The sequence below is a fragment of the Pan troglodytes genome, chromosome 1, assembly GCF_028858775.2.
Source record: "Pan troglodytes isolate AG18354 chromosome 1, NHGRI_mPanTro3-v2.0_pri, whole genome shotgun sequence".
NCBI lineage: Eukaryota > Metazoa > Chordata > Mammalia > Primates > Hominidae > Pan > Pan troglodytes.
In genome coordinates this window covers 198,426,363-198,434,959 of record NC_072398.2, presented here as the reverse complement: position 1 = coordinate 198,434,959, position 8,597 = coordinate 198,426,363, and the positions used below count along the sequence as shown (strand labels likewise).

Below are 8,597 nucleotides of genomic sequence, written 5' to 3'. Positions count from 1 at the left end.
TTTATGCCATCACATTATCCCAGGTCTCTTCCTTCCTCTCCAGTCTTCTCACACTCATTTGCAATTTCAGCTTCCTCTAACCACCCACTAGATGGGTGCGGTTTGGTCCTAAGCCTTCTTTGCTTCTCATTTGATATTCTCTCTCGCATATCCATGGTTTTAATTCCCATCCCACCTATATGACTTTGATGATGAAATTTCTTTTTTCTTTTTTTTTTCAGATGGAGTCTCACTCTGTTGCCCAGGCTGGAGTACAGTGGCATGATCTCAGCTCTCTGCAACCTCCACCTCCTGGGTTCAAGTAGGAATTTTTTTTTTAATTTAAAAATTTTTTAAATCCTGCCCTTCTAGTCCTCTCTCTCTCAGTGAACAGAACCACCATCTGTCCAGTTCCAAAAGGCTGGGAGTTGTCTTTGACTCTTCCTTCTCCCTCATTTCCCAGAGTCAAACTATTATCTCTAATATTTAACTCTCCACCTCACTTGATCTCCCCACTTCTATCTACCTCCACTCTAGTTCAAGATTCTACCATCTCTTAGCTGGGTCACTGTGATCCACTCTTCCTTCCCTCTAATTTATCTTCCACAGTCATCTTTTCAAAATGCTTACCCCATCATAGCACACACACCCCATGCAGCTTAAAACACATTAATGGCTCCCAAAGTTCTTAACCTGGCCCCACAAGGCCCTGATGGTCTGACCCCTGCCTCCCTCTCCCATCTTATCTCTTGTCTCTCTCCCTCACGTTGCACTCCAGTCTCATCAGCCTTTCAGGCTATATTCCCATCTACCAAGCACCATTTTGCTCCTTCTATCTGGAATGCTCCTGACCACTCACACGCTTGCCTGTTAATTCCTACTCCAGATTTCCAGTCAAGATAACCTCCTCAAGGAAGTCCTCCTTACACAAACCCTCTCCCTCACGAGACGGGTCCCCACTTCATCAATATTCTCATCACACGACATACCTTTCCTTCAGACTTATCCAATTTTCAAATTATACATTTATTTGATTACCATCTGTCTCCCCCACTAGACTGCAAATCCCATAAAAGCAGGGACTTGGTGAATTTTTTGCTCACCACTGCATTCCAAGAGCCTAGAGCAAAAACTTTACCCTTAGCAGGCACTGTTAAAATTGGAATGGAACCAGGTGCGGTAGCTCATGCCTGTAATCCCAGCACTTTGGGAGGCCAATGAGGGCGGATCACGAAGTCAGGATTCAAGACCAGCCTGGCAACCTGGTGAAACCCTGTCCCTACTAAAAATACAAAACTTAGCCAGGCGTGGTGGCGGGCACCTGTAATCCCAGCTACTCTGGAGGCTGAGGCAGAGAATTGCTTGAACCTGGGAGGCGGAGGTTGCAGTGAGCCGAGATCGCATCACTGCACTCCAGCCTGGGTGACAGAGCAAGACTCCGTCTCCAAAAAAAAAAAAAAAAAAAGGAATGGATTATCTTCCTCAAGATTTGAACTGAATAGGTGGAAACAGGGATGGGGGTTGGGTGGGGTGGGAGACAGAGTTTAAGAGACTAGCACTGGTTAATGGTGGAGCTCTAGCATACAGAAACGTGCTCCCAAAGCTAGGAGAATGAAGGTGAGGGACAAAACTCTCATTACCTCTTCCTTGCAACAAAGAGGTTATTTTTGTTTGTTGTTTTTGTTTTTGTTTTTGAAATGGAGTCTTGCTCCGTCACGCAGGCTGGAGTGCAGTGGCACAATCTTGGCTCACTGCAAACTCCACCTCCTGTGTTCAAGCCATTCTCCTGGTTCAGCTGCCCCAGTAGCTGGGATTACAGGCGCGCACCACCACGCCCAGCTAATTTTTGTATTTTAAGTAGAGACGGGGGTTTCACCATGTTGGCCAAGTTGGTCTCGAACTCCTGACCTCGTGATCCGCCCACCTCGGCCTCCCAAAGTGCTGAGATTATAGGTGTGAGCCACCACACCCGGCCTCAACAAAGAGTTTATCACCAACCTGATGTGCTCTCTTGAGGAATATGTTTGTGGAACTCTTTTGCATGTTTTAATTAACTAAGGCTAAAATAAAACCTTTGGCTAAAACCATGTCCAGGTCTTTCTGGGGGAATTCTCAATGGGGGCGCTAGCAGAGTAATCTGATCCAACACACCTGACACCCAATGGTTTTCAAATATGTTTCTACTTACCTGTTCAGAAGGTGAGGAAATGCAACTAAATAGCAAAGCACCTCTGCAGTGACACAGAAGTGACATTAAGAGACAATTGTGAATATCTTGTATCCTCAAAATGCATAGCTAATTATTCCTGAAATCAAAGTTACAAACTGTCCAATATGAATGATTTTGAACAGGAGAGGAATCCATTAAAAGCTAAACGCAAGTTTTGATAATTTGAACCTTTTCCCTCCAGTTTTACTATAACACAGTACTTTTCAGTACCTGACCCCAGCATAAGGAACTAGAAAACTAATTTATAGAAGTAATGCTTCTACAGTAACAGTGAAAATCCATTGATTTACTATTTTAGCAAATGTATAACCTGATATCTGTACTCTAAATATTAGAGACGTAAATTTGTCAGAGGAATCTTGGTGTACGATGAATGCTTGCATTGGAAAAGACGCAACTTGCTGTTTTTACTAATTTTATATTTCTCTGGACTTAACTAAGAATTATGTTCTCTTATCTCGGCCTCTCTGGGTTTTCCTCTTCAAATGAAATGCTTCTGACCTGTACAGGTTTAGAAAAGGTTATCCTCAACTAAAATAACTGCTTCAGTACAAGGGAAAATTCTGTGGAAATCTTTTGCATTTGACGTTGCTAAACTTAAGTACAATAATGTCACATGTACTTATACAGTAATTGTGGGCACGCCTAAGTCCCTCCCTCTTTCCTAAACCAAATCCCCAGATCCTAGAAATCCAGCCCTTCTGCCCTCCGGAGGCGCCTTTCCCAACGTAAAGTACAATTTTAAATTTCAGCTCCTGACTAAAATCATGATCCGCAGTCAACTGCTAGAGAATCTGGGCACCCCGGTGTCTCTGGAGCGTGCAGCGGGTGTGGGCAAGGGCAGGGGGAGTGGGCGAAGCTGCTGGTTGGTGCCTGAAATCTGTGCGTTGCCCCTTTAATTGTGTCCCCAGCCCTCGGGCGTTTCTGTCCAACGCCCACGTCAGCAAATACCTTTTGTTTCTCTCACGTTGGGGCTACTTGTTTTAGGGCGCAAAGGAACGGCCTCGAAAGGGGGTCCTTCCCCAGCCGAGAACCAGGAATCTTCCCTCGGCCCGCGCGCGCGACCAACCGGTGCGCCGCGGCCCGCGGTAAGTGGCTGCGCGCGGCGCCGGCGGAGGGCGGGCGGGCGTCGGGGCTGCCCGGGACCCATCGCGAGCCTGGCCGCGGGCGGAGGCGCCGCGGGCTCTGACGGCCCGGGCGGCGGCAGTGCTGGGATGCGGGCCCCGGGCGCGCCTTCCCCAGACGTCCCCGGGCCGGGAGCGCGGCGGGAGGCGCCGAGGCGAGCGGGCGCCATTTGCAGCCCGGGGCGCAGTGGCGGCGGCGGCGGCGCCGGCTCCGAGGGGCTGTGGGCGGCCACGGAGGAGGCGCGGGCGGCTGCGGCGGGCCCAGCCCGGGGCGGCGGCGGGCGTTGGTGGGCACCGGCTCCCGGCCGCCCCTCCCCGCGCCCGGCCGCGCCTCCCAGCCCGCGGGGCCGGCCCTTTCTGCGCGCCCGGGAGGGGCTGCGGGACAATGGCCGCGCCGTCGCCGCCCGCGCCCGCCTCGCCGCCCGGCCCGGCCCGGCCCGGGGAAAGGCGGGAAGGCGCGCGGAGCCTCCTGGCGGCGGCGGCGGGAAGGCGGCGGGGACGGCGCCGGGCGTGTCTGGAGCCGTCGGGCGCCGCGGACTCTGGAGGGGCTCGGGCTGCGCGGAGCAAAGACGGGCGGCCGCCGCGGGGGCGCGCGGGGAGGGCAGGGCAGGGCCGGGGCCGGAGTCTCTGCGGGTGCGGCCAGGGGCGCTGCCGGGGAACCTGGCTCCCAGGGCAGTAGCCCGAGTTTCTCGGTGCAGCCTCCATCCTTGGTTTTATGTCAAGATGCGACATCTGGGCTTAGAACCGAGGGCGAACTCACCGCGCCTAACCAATGTTGAGCTCCCAACTATTTGGCTTCTGGACGGAACCTTACATGCTCATCTCTACCCATGCGGACCGCCTCTTTTGTGAGTTAGTCAGCGGCTTGTTCCCTTCCCCTTCAGATGCGCTTATGTATCGCTGATTGTTCCAATGGCCCTACTCCACATCATTCTAAGACGCGTTTGGAAGCGGTAGATTCACACACACCTGGTGGGCTTCTAACCACACACGTCAGTATCACCTCTATGCTTGATAAACCTTTATAGTTGCACAACTTTAAATGGAGTGCTTTCACCTATATGAATTATTTCACTTAATTTCACATAAAACAACCACCTAGTCAGGCTGACGGTAATTCCACTTTGCAGATGAGGGAACACGTATGAAGCATGGCGTTTCACCTCTAGGCCAGGGTGACCATAGCCGCCCAGGGCCTCCTGTTCCCGCCCTGCCTTCCCTCCTAAGGCACCTCCAGAGGAGTCTTTAGAAGGGCCAGTCTTACACAGCGCTTCCCTGCTCTAAAAACCTTAACTGATCTTTTTCAGGAAAGCCTCCAAAATCCTCAGCAAGCTTCTGCTCCAGTCTTATCTCCTCCATGCCTCAGGTATGGATGCGTTTGTAGACTGGAGCAAGAGCCCCTCACTGATAAGCAGGGATCAGATGTCTTTATTCCTGGGAACCTCTCTGGCCACACAAGTGGCAACTGGGAAGTGAGAATCTGGCTTAGGGCCCTTGATCAAATGGGTGTCTGGGTGGATTGTGCTCTAAAATGTCAGCAGGAGGCATAATGAGTAGGGACTCCAGGAAGGAGGCCACACCACTAACCCTTATCTCCTAGCCCTGAAATCACCAGCTTCGCTGTTGATAATGATTTGGGGCCATCAAAAACTTTGTAAGATAGAGTAATATTGATTCATCGTATGTCATTTAAATCTAATTTTTAGATAAAACTGTGTAATAGACTTAACTCAGTGACACAATGATATGTTAATCATATTTAAAGATTTGATGTGTTTGATTCCCTTGAATGAAGCTTTTGCCACTTTTCTGCTCAAAATTGGTCAGTGGCTCCCCATCTTACGCAGTTTAAAAGCCAAAAGCTCCATAATAGTCTATGCAGCCTTACAAGCACCTGGTCTCACCATGTCCTACTTCTCTCATGATCTGCTTTCCCTTTCTGACTCCATATCCCATTGCCTCCCCCATGCCTCCTTGCCTGCTCACCTCAGGGCCTTTGCACTTGCTGTTCCCTTTGCCTGAAATACTCTTCCCCCAGACACCCACATGACTCTCTTACTTCCTTTGGACTTTACCCAAATGCCATCTTCTCAATGAGGCTTTCCTCAACTATAGTTTTGATTCTCTTAAGTGTTTTTATTAATTCTAAATCTTTTCTGTCTCAGGCCATTTGTGCAGCTATAAAAATACTTTGGGACTGGGTAATTATAAAGAACAAATTTATTTCTCACACTTCTGGAGGCTGGGAAGTTTAGGCAGTTTGGTGTCTAGTGAGGGCTGCTCTTTGCTTCCAAGATGGCACCGTGTTGCTGCATCCTCTGGATGGGAGGACTGCTGTGTCCTCACGTGGCAGAAGGAATGGAAGGGCAAAAGAGGCCAAACTCACTCCCTCAGGTGCTTTTATAAGGGCACTAATTCCATCCATGAGGGCAGAGTCTTCGTGGCCCAGTCACCTCCTAAAGATGATACCGTTGCAATCGGGATGAAGTTTCAACATGAATTTTGGAGGGGACACAAATGTTCAAACCATAGCTCTTAAATGTTTTTAATACAGACGATCACTGACTTACAATGGCTTGACTTACGATTTTTTGACTTTACAGTGGGTTTAATGGGGTATTAAATGCATTTTAAACTTACAATGTTTTCAACTTAAAATAGGTTTATTGGAATGTAACCCCATCGTCAGTTGAAGAGCATCTGTACTTAATTCTAAATCTTCCAAAGCTGAAGGATCATTTATCCATCAAGGAATACAATTACCACTCTAGTTAGCTGAAGTTCTTTATGACTCAGGAACTTTTGCTAAGCAGGCTAACAAGATTAGTTTTGCTGACCCTGGTGGGACACATTAAATTTTAGATTAATGACTATATATCTTAAAAGAGTTGATCTTCTCAGCCGGGTGTGGTGGCTCACACCTATAATTCCAACACTTTGGGAGGCCAAGGCCTCGGGGGTCGGGGGGGCGGGGTGTGGATCACGAGGTTAGGAGTTCGAGACCAGCCTGGACAAGAAGGTGAAACCCCATCTTTACTAAAAATACAAAAATTAGCACACAGTGGCAGGCACCTGTAATCACAACTACTCGGGAGGCTGAAGCAGGAGAATCACTTGAACCTGGGAGGCAGAGGTTGCAGTAAACCGAGATTGCGCCACTGCACTCTAGCCTGGGCGACAGAGCAAGACTCCGTCTCAAAAAAAGAGAGTTGATCTTCACAACGACAACCTTAGTTCAAGTTACACTCGCTACTTAAATCTTCAGTCTACTCATAGAAATACATGTCATTTGCTTCTATTCCAAAGACTTTCAAACTTAATGGTTCCTAAAATGTGTAATTGTCTTTCCCAACCACCTTTTTAAAGATCATTGAACTTGATGGAAATCTTGAATTCTGTTATATTCTTGGGACTATTATAATATTTAACTCTTACAGATATTTAAAATGTTTCCATTTGGATTTTGGATGTCCCATATAAATTGATCTAACTTGCTGTTTCAACGTATAAAGTCACTCTACTGAAAGAAGAAAATCTGAAATGCATTACCGATTTCCATGACCTAATCACATAATTCTGAAAATAACTTAAACCTTTTTTGATGACTCAAGAGTACTACTATGAATGCATGTTATGTTAAAATCCTTTCAATGTGAATATCAGGTTGTAACTGACCCCAGTGTATAGGACAATTCCTATTTTTTTTTTTTAGATATAACTCTTTTTTTTTGAGATGGAGTTTCACTCTCGTTGCCCAGGCTGGAGTGCGATGGTGCGATCTGGGCTCACTGCAACCTCCGCCTCCCAGGGTCAAGCAATTCTCCTACCTCAGCCTCTCAAGCAGCTGGGATTACAGGCGCCTGCCACCATGCCCGGCTAATTTTTTGTATTTTTAGTAGAGATGGGGTTTCACCATGTTGGTCAGGCTGGTCTCAAACTCCTGACCTCAGGTGATCCACCCGCCTCAGCTTCCCAAAGTGCTGGGATTACAGGTGTGAGCCACTGCGCCTGGCCTGAGATATAACTCTTACGCCATAAAATTTACCCCTTTTAAAGTGTACAATTCAGTTTTTTGGTATGGTCACAAAACTGTGCAACCATCATGACCCTCTTAACTCCAGAACATTTTCATCATTTGCATAAAGAAACCCCATGCCTGTTAACAGTCACTCCTATTCCCATGTCTCCCTAGCTCCTGATAACCCCTCATCTACTTCCTATGTGGATCTACCCATTCTGGGCATTTTATGTGAATAAAATCATAAATAAAATATGTATTTTTTATGACTAGTTTCTGTAACTTAGCATCAGGTTTTTTGTTTTTAGACAAAGTCTCGCTCTGTCACCCAGGCTGGAGTGCAATGGCGCGATCTCGGCTCACTGCAAGCTCCGCCTCCTGGGTTCACGCCATTCTCCTGCCTCAGCCTCCCGAGTAGCTGGGATTACAGGCACCTGCCACCATGCCCGGCTAATTTTTTGTATTTTTAGTAGAGACAGGGTTTCACCGTGTTCGCCAGGATGGTCTCGATCTCCTGACCTCATGATCCGCCCGCCTCGGCCTCCCAAGGTGCTGGGATTACAGGCATGAGCCACTGCACCCAGACTTGTTTGTTTTTTAGAGACAGGATCTCACTGTCACCCATACTGGATTGTGGTGGCGTAATCCTGGCTCACTACATCCTTGTCCTCCTGGGCTCAACCAGTCCTCTGCCTCAGTCTCCCAAGTAGCTGGGACTACAGGCTCACGCCACTGTTCCCAGCCAGCATGAGGTTTTTAAGGTTCACCCATGTTGTAGTATATACAGTCATATGTCACTTGATGGGGATATGTTCTGAGAAATGTGTTGTTAGGTGATTTTTGTTGTTGTGTGAACATCATAGAATGTACTTACACAAACCTGGCTGATATAGCCTACTACACGCCTAGGCTGTATGGTATAGCCTATAGCTCCTAGGCTACAATCCTGTATAGCATAATACTATAGGCATTTGTAAAACAATGGTAAGTATTTGTGTATCTAAACATATCTAAACACAGGAAAGCTGGGCACAGTGGCTCACGCCTGTAATCCCAGCACTTTGGGAGCCCAAGGTGGGTGGATCACCGAGGTCAGGAGTTCAAGACAAGCCTGGCCAACATGGCAAAACCCCGTCTCCACTAAAAATACAAAAATTAGCCAGGCATGGCGGTGGGTGCCTGTAATCCCGGCTACTCAGGAGGCTGAGGCAGGAGAACTGCTTTAACCCAGGAGGCGAAGGTTGCA

At 48.2% G+C, this 8,597-nt stretch overlaps 1 protein-coding gene across 7 annotated transcripts in view; it reads left to right on the top strand.

Moving 5' to 3' along the window:
• Positions 1-2,880: 2,880 nt before the first annotated feature.
• Positions 2,881-8,597, top strand: part of ZBTB8A (zinc finger and BTB domain containing 8A) — a 69,619-nt gene continuing 63,902 nt past the window's right edge. For 4 of the 7 annotated variants that reach the window (XM_063783302.1, XM_016958419.3, XM_016958429.4 and 1 more), the window contains exon 1: positions 2,945-3,297. The gene's annotated coding sequence lies outside the window, so the exon portion shown is untranslated. The other 3 variants (XM_016958403.4, XM_016958440.4, XM_016958412.3) reach the window with 3 other exon arrangements.